Below are 12,348 nucleotides of genomic sequence, written 5' to 3' on the forward strand. Positions count from 1 at the left end.
AAAAATAAAAATAAGAACATAGACAGAAAATAATAAAAGTATGATTAAATATTCTCAATAATTTACCAATAAATCACGAAATCATCAAAAGATAAAAAAAAAACAGACTATAAGAGTGAAAATTCAAACTACACATAACAACCTAACAAATTTAAGCATTATAATTTGATGCGACCATGATAACAGTATGATAACTAAAAAAAGGTAATATGATTAATAGAAAAAATTTCACAATTTGGCACTTTATTCACAAATTTTCACATCTAAATGACATCTAATTAATTTTTAGAAATAGAAATAACGAGAGCTAACCTATTTATACATACTGAGAACTACCCTTTGGGGACTGGAAACAAATGGAAACGACATACATCTGCAAAATCATCAGTAGGCTTCAGTACCATTTGGCCTTTGCTGGCAGCATTTATTGTGCGGTACCTTCTTGCTTTCATTTCACAAATAAGGCAGCAGCAACTCTATAGTTTCACAAGCATCTTTTCGAGTTTAACAAATAATATACTTCAAATATGCTCAAATCAATCAGTTCTTTCCATGCCTTAAGCCTGACTATTTTGAAAGTGATAGGAATAACACTGTTTAACTTGATGAGTATTATAGTCAACATTGAACTTACAAAAGAATTGAAGCCATAATAAAACCTGAGAAATGATTATATAAGGTCCTTAATGCCCTGGGATGGAAGTAAATGGATACTATGAGTTTAGTGACTATTTTAGTGGCAGTGGCAAAATAGTATAGCCGGTAACCGGCTATACGCATGGTTATATAGTCATTTGGTATATATAGTCAATATATAGTCATTTCTTGGTAACCTCATCTTCTTTTGTGATCGAATTTCTTCTGTTTTCAATTTCAGCAATGAGTCACTCGGATACCATGATTGTGTGGGATTAAAGGATAATCATTCAATCTACTTGAATATTGTCATACTTTCTAAGTTTTGAGGTCGGTTCATCGGAGAGATTAGGTGGGATTAAAGAATAACCATAGGCTGTATAATCTGCTTCATAATGCTCATGCTTACTATGCTTTGAGGTATGTTCATCTCTGAGGCAAAATAGAATAGTATAGCCACTAGTGACTATACTATTCCAGTTTAACGACTCAGCTCATTTACGCTAAAGTTTTTTATTGTTTAACAAAAATAGAGTTGTGAGATAGTCAAACTTTAGCGTAAAGAGCGAGGCGTTGAGGAGGGGACAGCCCCTTTCATATACGGAATAATTTCTGCTCGTTTGAAGTTTTCATGTCGCTCCTTACTTTCAGTTTTAAAAAATTTGTTTTTTTTATTTAAAGGCTGCAAAAGCGGGTGGTTTGGGGGGACGTACGTTTTAAGGTTCGAACTTGTTACTCAGCCTCTTTAACTCTTTAGACAGCGTAGTTTTTTTCAAATAATTTCTGCACGTTTTTGTACAGTTTATAACTTATTATTGCTTGACTAACTGTTAGCTGATCGTGTCGGGAGTTAAAGTAGGGGGGGCTGCCACCCCCCAAACTCCCCGCCTTTGAAGAATCTATTGTTAAGGCTTTTAATTCCTGAATATTCAAATCAAATGCACAGTAACATTTTTTTTTTCAACTTTTCTTCGAGGATGCGGGTATACGGCATGTTATCAAAGCAGTGGAGACTTATCTGTAGACGCCTGTTGAGCCGAAGGATTTAATAGATTGGATTTGGAAAAGAAACTGAGTTTCTTTTTAACTTTAAATTTAAGAAATACTACTTTAAATTCAATATATAAAAAATTTACTCTGAAGGGGAATTGAAGCCGGGTCTTCCGCATGACAGACAGCACTAGTGACCACTGTACCACCAGAGACTCTTACAAAATTATTTTTAGTCTCTGCAATCTATTTTCGACGCAAGCAAATACAAAGGAAAGATTTTTGTTTTTCGACAAAAAAAACTTCTGGGAAAGAACTGGAATTTTTGGAAGCTTGCAGTCGGTCTTGTCAGGTTAAGAGAATTATTTTGATCTAATTTAATAATGAAATAAAATGCTTTTAGGAATTTCAAAAATTAACATGGGCTCTTATAGGAAAACGAGGTTTTGTGTAAATGTAAATTCGGGGGATAATTTTTTCGGTCTGAAAATATCAAAAGGACCAATCAGGTCGAATTCCGCTTCGAATGAGTCCTCATTCACCTGGATCCGTTGCCAACTGTGGCTGTAGGCGTGGATGAACAAAAATTTATATTTGGTTGGGGGACAGGGAAGGAGTGATCAGATTGAGCTGAAATTTTGAGGATCAGCTCCCAGGCCCTAAGAAAGCTTATCCTATAAATTTCGATCGGACAACATCAAAGGGGGGTTGTGGTGAGAGGGTCATAACTTCCGGCCTACTTTCCCCCCCGAAGATAAAGTCGGAGGGGGGGGGGGTGAAATTTTGCGTGTTTCTTATTTTGACCTTAGGCTACAAAATACAACCCCCGCCGTCTCTCTGCGACCGCTAGGACCGGAAATCGCTTAACATTGTGGTGGGTCACCTCTTTAAAGAGGCACAAGTGAACCTACTTGAAATATAAAAAACTAGCAATACCAGGGCTTATATTAGTAACAAGTTAGTTAAAATTGACAATATTTAGAAAAGTTAGAAAAACCAGACTGAAGTATGAGCTTTTTGCCAGGGAAATCATACAAATAATAAATGACAAGACAAATACAACAAGACAAAAATAAATGTCACAAGATAAAAATCAATAGCTTGTAGGTTAGCTACGAAGAGGGGCGCTTAGTGGTAACTGAAAAAGAAAAGATTACTTGATGTTACCTCTTCTGTCACCAGCATAGTACATTGACCTTATCCTTTTTCTTCATTTATTTACAAATCACCAAAAGACAATGACAGGAAACAAACAAATAGCAAGCAATATTATGAAAAAAAGATTGTAGATAATTTGATTTTTAAACAGATATTTATTATACAAGACAGAAACTAGTCCCTGAGATAATTTTTGCAACTACCTCAAAAAATAAATTCTGAAATTCATTTCTTTTCCTGAAACAGGAAAAAGAGAGCAAATAGTGAACTGTTTTCCTGAATTGAAAACAAGAGAGATTGAACTACAAAGAGTGAGAGGAAATATATCAACCTGAAGACTTGTTGTCTCCCCAAACTGGAAAAATTATGGCTAATAAAATAGACTTTTGTTTTGCAAAATAGCCCTTTCATTGCCCCCAACTCTTAAGGACTAGATTCAAGCTTTTGTATTGTCTATGTTATTTCTTTTTATTATTTTTATTGGGGAGAACCTTATAAGCAAGAGAAACAAATAAAAAATATTTACTAAACCAAAGCAGCTCTATTTTTATTTTGTTACAAAAATTGTATAGGATAGCTTACCATTTTTAACAACAGAAGTCTCATGAATGGTGATAGGTTCAGCCATATTTGAAATTTAAGACAACTCCGTAATGTTATCGCTGAAATAAGTTAATGCCACTTATAAAACATGCCATATTATCAACAACAAATTGAAATGGCGCTCCATGTTTATATTTTTTCCACAAAAACTGCACATTTTTTTGTATTCACTGTAATAAATTTATAAATTGTTATTTTGTCCATTTATTCACAACTTTCAGTTTTTTTTTTTTTTTTTTTAAGGGCTTTAATTTTGTTTGAGTAATGTATATAAAAAAAAGTATTTGTAAACAGATTAAAGGAATTTAATGGCAAGGTTTCCACTCACCCAGTATTAACAATATTAACCAGAACTATTAAAAATTCAGGAATTTTGGTGTATTAGAAAAGTGATGCTTTAGATACAATCAGAATTAAATTCTAAACTAGTGCCCAGGAACTTATTTTGTACCTAGTTCAGCTCCTTCATGAATGAAAATACTAAGAAAAAGGGCGTTTCTCATTCTCTTCCTGTTCCTAAAAAATAAGGCTATGAAGGTTCAAATTAGCAATTTTTATTTGATTTTGAACAAAATTTGATACTTGTTAATTATCCAGAACACACTCATGAATTTTGATATGAAAGATCAAAGAATAAAAAATAGTTTAGCTGCCTATATTTGGGGACAATTAGCTTAGGCTCAGTGAAAAACTACACTGTAGATATATTTTAAATAAATATTTAATATAAAGAGTTGGTGCTTGGTTAGGTCATGTTATATTAGGTATTTAATATAATGTGTTCTGGGAAGCCTGCTTTCCATACTTCCTTGTTGTAGCTTTCATAATTTTGTTACTAAAGTATTATATTTTCACCATATTTCATTAGGAGTAACATAACTTCACTTCTTGGGTGTTTGCTGTATAATTGACAAGAACTCAAATTTCATTTGTAGAATTGCAGAATACTGTGTTTTGTCGACTTGAAAAAGCAACACTTCTCAATCATATTGAAAGCCTATACTAGAACCCAGCAAGATGCCTGACAATTTAGCTGAAAACCTTGTCTTAACTCAAATGCTTTCAAAATTAGTTCAACTAAAGGCTAGTTGATGGTTTTAAAGATTATAAAGTATAAAATTCAATAAAGCTTGGAAAACAATCTATTGTCTAATTTAAATAAAATTATAGAGCCAAGATGATAAAAACGACTATTCTGTAGATGATCTAAATATAGTCTAAAGATGATTTGAATATTTTGATTAATACCTAATTCCCTCCACTCCATCCTAGATTTTGAAAATACATTTTGTGGAAATTTCAACGGAAAAATACCTTGGCTTTGTACTTTCATTGAAAGCAAAATATCCAAGTACAAAAATATCTGTGAATTGACACTTGATTACACATAATTAAATCATAGAGTGGGTGCTTGACTTTCTTTCTGGGAGAAAGCAAAGGGTGAAAATATTTGAAGAAAATGGACAGGTGTTCTTTTCAGAAGAAGTGGAAGTACTTGAGAGAGATATTTATTTCAAAAAGATCACTATCACAAGCCCACAAAGGGCCGAATTTGGACTTTGGAGTCAACAATATAAATGGTTGTACTAAAAATGGCAAAAATGCAAACAACAACAACGAAATAGAAAAATCATAATGAACAATCATTTAAAAGTCAATAATTAAAACAGTAGAAAGTCAATAAAAAAATTAAAAACATCAAAACAGGTCAAACTAAACTTAAACAAATACAAATCAGAAAAAGAATTAGAACGGGCATAAAAAAAGGGGGGGGGGGAATAAGCAAAAATACACAAAAAAAAGAGCGAGACATAAATACGCTTAAATTAAAGGAGATACTAAGAAAGTGTCAATAATTCAACTACAGTAAGTCAATAAAAGAGTTAAAAACAATAAAAACTGGTCAAGAAAGGGGGGGGCCAAAAATAAATAAATAAACCCCCGTAAAAAGAACGAAAAATAAAATATAAAAAATTACAGGGGGAACTAAACAAAAGAGGGGGGGGGGCAAGCAAACGAGAGCAAGAACCTGGGCAGTACCATCAGCTAATAAACAAGAAAGAGGGGAAAAAAAGAAACTATTGAGACACTTTATTCATTTTTTCTGTAATGAAGGGGACAAAAGTTCTTTCGTATCTGGAAGTAACGCAGCGAATGGGGGACAAAGCAGGGAAGGGCTCAGAAACAGCTCGAGGCGGCCGTAATCTGAATGGAGAGTGACGTTTGGGGAAAATACTTGCCGTCCGAGGGTTTGTTATGGCATTTTTTGCAAAACGGAGGCACAACGAAACCCTCCTTTGCTCCATGGTTTTCAGATTAGCTTTTTTAGGAGCAGAGAGTATGGCACCTGGCCTTCTTTGAAAATTATTCTCAAACCTCTTTTTTGAATTGATTCTATTTTTTTCCGATTCTTCGCAAGAGATACCAGGGTGCCAAACTGGACAAGCATATTCTAGATGCGGGCAGACAAAAGACGTGTAAATTCTTAAGGAGTGGGAAGGGGGGACGCTGAATTTATTTAGGAGCTTAAGGAGGGCGATAGACACATTAGCTCTATGGATGATGATTTAACCCACTTTAAATTTGAAGAAATTGTGATGCCAAGTAGTTTAAATGAGGACACAAAAAATTCAGGAGGGATAGGATTAAGAAAATAGGGCGGGGATTTGAGGAAACAAATGGGCATTATCATGGACTTAGAGGGGTTTACTGTCATGTCTAAGGCCTTGTCTCCAATTTCATTAAGGATACTCATAGGGTCGCTTATTAAATTTCTGAAGCAAGTTTCAAAAACCGTTAGGTTATCAACAAATTTCCATCAGTCAGGAAATTCCTTTGCGAGGCTGTTGATCATTACTGAAAAAAGGAGGGGACCTAGGGAAGTACCTTGGGGTATGCCATTGTGGACAAGGAGAGGATTTGAATAATGATTTTGGTATTTGACAATTTGTGATCTATTTGTTAAGAAGGAGGCAACTAATGTCACCAGTAAGGGATCAATATTGAACTCGTTGACAAGTTTCTCAATTAAAATATTGTGGTTAACAAGGTCGAATGCTTTCTAAAGGTCGATGGAAATTAAATTTAGCCAGAAATTAGGGTTTTCAAGGATTTTCCCGATGTGATCAATAAGAGAAACGAGGGAATGGGAAATAGAGGTGGATTTAGGTTCCCGAATTGCTTGAAGTCAGTAATAGGTAGAATTTCTTCTTTTAGCCAATCTGCAAGTAATTCTTCATAAAGTATTGAGAAAATAGGAGTAAGAGTAATATGACGGATGCCTTCAAAACCAAGCTTTCCGTTTTTCTTTTTCAAAGGGGTTATGAAACCATGCTTCCAAATTGCAGGGTTCGGACAGGTCGGTTCGTTTCGAATTCTAGGCTCTGTCCTATTTTTATAGGATTTTCCGGGCCCAAATATAGGCCAAATATAGGATTCAGAAGTCCTCGGTATCAGATCTTTGGTAGATGGCGTGGGATGCCTGGTCATATAAATTCGTCATTTCCCGAGTTTTTGCATTCATTTATTTTTTTTATTTCAAATACAAACTGTACAAATAGTAAAAAACAGTAAAAATCAGATACACATACTGTGCCAACGATTGACTGATACAGGTAAAACATTTGGAATCCCTTTTGCTGCTTCTTGGGCATCAATTTCGATATGAGGTCAGTTTTTCTCTTTGCAAGAGACTGCTCCATTCTTGCAGATTCCACCATCTGCTCTCTTTCGCTTGTTCTGAACTTCACAGCTCCTTCGAGCAAAGAAACAGCTAGGGCAATGTCTATGGAGCTCTTGGACTAGGCAGCCTTCTTCATTCTATCGGTCGCTGAAGTAGAGTATCTACTACGGTTCTCTTTTTTTACTCTGATGCTCTTAAGTTTTTTTTCCTTTTGCTTCCCAGGTCTTCTATTTCTTTCTTTTTGTTTTGGACTTCCTGCAACTTCCGCTTTCTGTTCTCTTCGAAAGCTGCTTTTTCCTTCTCAGATAGCTCTTCTTTTTTCTTTTCATCCAGATTGTTGATACCGAGACCATGCAGAACGTGCAAGATTCAACAGCACTTTTATAATAACAAACCGTTCTGTTTTCCTCCATAAGGCTTCAACGTGTCAAATACCATGAGTCTTGCATCCAGATCCAGAAGGCCTGGTCTTCACCGAGAATCCTACCAGAACGCGAGAACCCAAGCTCAACATCAGCGCTGCCATGCAACAACGTCAGCACCTTTTGATAAGCTTGGTAAGTTTGGGGTACTTGCTGTCCCTGCGCTCATTCACCAGTCCAGAATAATGGCTCCGAAAATGATCGATCCGAGTAAAGTCCTCACGGGGTCCCATTTCCGTTCCCAAAAGCAGCCACTTAGCCTGGGCAACGTCTGAGCTTACTCCAATCGCAATCTCGCGTGCCACAACCGCTCTGTCTGCAATGCCTCTTGAATACTTCATGTTGATCGGACTCAAACAGCATAAAGCCTCTAGAAAACCATCCTTTTCCAAAGGACATTTGTTCAAAATATGGCAAATACCTGCAATAAAATGTTTTCGCACATTGACATAGAAAATGGTTCTACATTTTCTGAAACTATGGGCTGTTCTGCAAATTTTTCAGCAAGGTTCAACATTTCTGGTGAGAAATTTTCAGTCTCGGTCACAAAATCTGGAGTAAAGAGCCGTCTGCAAAGCGTTACAACTAGCCTTTTGATCTCTGAGTATAGAACATGAATGAGAGGCTCTTCTTTCTGGAACTGTTGGGTGAAACTCATGAACAGTTCTGCTGTTCTTGAGTTTGTGAAACTCATGAACACTCATGAATAATTCAATGGCTGACATAATCTTCCTATACAGGTCATCACTTGTCGCATGGCCCATAAAACTTGTGCATAAATGTCTGCTCTGGATGTCGTTTCTGTATGAGGACCAATATTGAAAACGTATCTGAAACTCTTTCATACCAGCGTTGTTGGTTTTCTCGTCATATTCTAGTACAAAATATGACTGAATGTCCTTCACAAGCATTTGCTTACAGTAAGGATGCAGTGCATTGGTGGTCAGATACGTGAGTTTCTTTGCACATAGGGACATTCTGTCGGGGATCTTACCGGGGAACATAGCATGGAAGGTTGTGACAATATAGTCTGAAGAGTTAACAGACATGGAACTCTGAACCGTCTGAAGTGCCCATATTGACTCAGCTTTACAAACGGCATCACGCTCACAAAACATGTTTGTACCAACTAATGGTTTATCCTTGGTTGTTTCATCAACTCGAGATTGTCCGGTCAGGTGAAGCTGTAGTGGATGTAGTTGAGCAGTAACTGCGGCTTTGTGTTCTGCAGATTGCACGTGTTGGTTTAGCTGAGCAACCCCAGCTGTGCAACCAAGATTTTTCAAGCCGAGTTCGCAAAAGAACGAGTACTGGTCGTTCCCAGTCTTACACCATTTGCCAATCTTTCTACCGCTTCAATCCGTCTTAGCAACCCATGAACTATTGAACTTGGTAAGCCCCATACTTAATTACCAAGCATTCCCTGCAAAATAGCATCCCGCGATTAAAAGGCCATAAAAAGAAAAAATGTGGATATGTCCAAAACTGGGCCATATTCGCATCAGCCTTTTATAGCGTTCAGCCAGGAAACGCTTAAGTCGCAAGAACTCACAGTCTCATTAAGCAGAGACTGCTAGCCTATATACTGATCTTTGCTCATTCTGGAGAGGCCCAACATGACAAAAACAAAACATAGGCTACTAAGTCAAAACTACAGCATAGACCAGGCAGAAGCAGCTTACTAATCCCAACACAACGCATGAGTTAAGTTAAAACTCCTAAACAGTTGTAATTACTTATTGATCCACACCAAAAGACAGCATAGTCTACAAGCAGAGTCAAAAGCAAAGAAAAGCTCATCTTGGCTTACTTAATGAGGAGTGAAAATTACAAATAATTAGCAATGTTTTTGGTGATCTTCCACCGAAAATATAGGAATAATAGTATTTTAGCCAAAATATAGGCATTTTATAGGAGTGCATTAAAATATAGGAATTTATTGGAATTTAGGCGAGTCCGAACCCTGAAATTGTTGGAATTTGCCCAGACTCGGTAATCTTGTTAAACAGGAAAGACAAGGGCTTAGACAAGAAATCACCAAAGGCACTAATAAGAGGAAAGGGGATATCCAAAGGACAAATAATTGTCTTTCTTAGTTTTTAAATTCTTCTTTCTATCTCAGACAGGGAAACAGTGGGTAAAGAAGGGGAAAGGGCTCCTGATGGTAATTGGTCGGACAGTGGTGCAAGGCTCTGGACAATGGAAGCGAGGAATTTATTGAGATTATTGGCAGTAATATCAGGGGACTCAGATAGATTGAACTTAAGCTGTTCAAGCCTCCTGCCACACAGCTTTTTGACGTCAGAAAACCAATTTTTTGGTTTATTAGTGAACAATACTTCGACCTTATTTTTGTAGTACGATTGTGGCAATTTGCGAATTTCTCTTTTAATTGATTTTCTTAGTTTATTGGCTTCATCTGGTTTACCATTTTTGAAAAGCTTCAAGTTGGTTCTAATTAGTGTTTTTATAGTTTGGTTAATAAAGGGTTTTTTAAAACACTTTTTTTTTTTTTTTTTTTAGGGAAACAAATTTGATATTTGTCAATTAGCTTTTTGTGGAACATAACCATTTTCTCATCAAGATTTTTTAAACTAAAAACATCAGACCAATCTTCAGTATTCAGCCAAATACCAAAAGAAAGAAGACCAGACTTTTGAAGAGGGCAATAACTACCATAAGTTATTGAGAAAGAATGCTTAAAATTTGAGGAGGGGGATAAAAGAATCTAAAGATGATAACTCCAACCTAATGGAGGCAAAGCTGAGGGAGGGTTGTAAAAGTTATACATATTAGTTAAAATAACATCAAGAGAGGTATTTCCCCGAGTCATTTGTATTTTAACAACTTGCTTAACTTTAAGTGAGGAGCAAAAAAAAATCCATTTTAAGGTCGTTTGCAACACCAACTAAAAAAAGACCAGCATTGGGGTATTTAGAAATAACAAAACCAGCACTTGTCTGCAATTGCTGGATGAATTTAAGTTTTGACTCGGTATTTTGATTTGGGGAGTAATAGAAAACAGCTATTGCAATAATATGAAATGGACAAGGGAGAACTTTTGGTCTAATACTTAGCCAGAGGATTTCATCATACTCGGATAAACTAGGGACTCAAAGAACCTTTGGGTAAAGGTTACTCTTAGTAAAGAACAAAACACCGCCACCTTTTTTTCCAAGTGGGTGGTCTAAAGGACAGAGTTTAATAAACTCTGAATAATTTGACAGGCGCAGAGACCCTGGGTCATGGGACTGTACTTCCGTAATAACTATAATATTGATTAGATTTGATTCTGAAAGCCCCTCAAGTTCAGTAAGCTTTTCAAAATCAAGACTTTCAGCATTAGTAACTAAAAGTTTAGGAAAAACAAACCGATTGGGGAATTTCGACAGGGATACTTGGTGTGTTTGAAAATTTCCTTGGTGGGGTTTCAATTGAATATTATGATGCCGCAGAGACGTAGGGTCAGAGACGGATTTACCTAGGAGATTTGGAGGTGGAAGGAAGGGCAAGGATACAGACAAAGCATGATTAGGAAGGTGCAACTTGTTTTCAGTTGTTGGGAAGTGCAAACAATTAGGATTTAATACAAGACAATTATTAAATGCAAAAGGTCTCAGACCTGAGTCACACTGGTAGGGTGGGCACAAGGGATAAAACAAATTGGTCAGTGGCGGGGTTTTGTGTATATAGGGTAAGAAGTAGTTGATTTGGGAGGATTTTTGGTAGGGAGGAAAGGGGGAGATGGGAAGGTAAGAAGGTGCTGGGAAATGGAAGTGGGGTGGAAACTTTCTTGGAGGAGGGAGGTTGGATTTGCTTTGGCAAATGACAGATGGAGGCCAGAACCAGTCAACAGCATCTTGGGCACATGGAGCAGGTAGGGTATGCAAGGGGGCTTGTGACTGGGAGTAAGAGGGGATTGTGGGAGGGTTTTGGTGCTGTAACGTCTGTGATGATAATTTGACTGGTCGTGGGTAAAATTTCGGGTTGGAGGGGCGTTTCGGGTAGAGGATGCCTGCGGCATGTTGCTTTGTAACAGATAGGGAGGTAGGGAATGAGGGGTAATTAATGAGGGAGGCCGGGGGTTCATAGTGCTGCCTAAAAAAGGGGGCTTTCCAGTGTTGAATCCTTGACTGGTAACAGCTGGGACTGCCCAAGTTTGTGCACTTTTTTTTGTTTGCAGCTCAACTTTTTTTGTAAAAAGGGAGGGGGGACATAATTATGCAGGCTATCACACCCGAAACAACACCCACTTGATGCTAACTTACATAAAGAAACGTGGTCAAAATTACACTTTGTTTTTGTACACTTGCCAGTGAGGTAAAAACAACATAGGCCTAAGTGCAATAACGAGCACTTCTTTTGGTCGCACTTGTTATATAAAAATTGAGAACAAACTCTTGAACTAGCTTCATTTTGTTTTTTGAAGTTACAGGTAATAGATCCATGATTATAGGGGCGCTTTGTACCTAATTTAAAATTCCCTTACTTAAAAAACTTGCAATTTCTTATAACACTTTTATCAGGAATACTTTTTTCCTGCAGCTTTCATGGAGCACAATGATGTCCAAAATGACATTTATCACCTAATTGGCAAATACCTGCCGAAATTATATTAGCACATTTGTGATTATTTGCTGAGAAGTCCTTATTATTAGTCAGAACCACTTCAGTACTTTCAAAACTAATTCAGGCATCTCTGATTGAGTTCTCAAGGTCAGGATTATAATTAGGTTGAATAGAGGTGATATTGGGGTCAGGTACAATATCTGAACTTAGATTTATGTCACTCATAGTGGCTAAAGTTGATGAACTTAATCCTCTGCTTCCTTCATTAATATTCATTGAGCTTGGGGA

General features: G+C 36.8%; 1 protein-coding gene across 1 annotated transcript in view; it reads right to left on the bottom strand.

The window, feature by feature from the left end:
* Positions 1-12,348, bottom strand: part of LOC148943937 (uncharacterized) — a 395,661-nt gene that overhangs the window by 328,276 nt on the left and 55,037 nt on the right.

Source organism: Artemia sp. Qi Xiang Cuo, chromosome 15 (genome assembly GCF_049724085.1).
Source record: "Artemia sp. Qi Xiang Cuo chromosome 15, ASM4972408v1, whole genome shotgun sequence".
Classification (NCBI taxonomy): Eukaryota; Metazoa; Arthropoda; class Branchiopoda; order Anostraca; family Artemiidae; genus Artemia; species Artemia sp. Qi Xiang Cuo.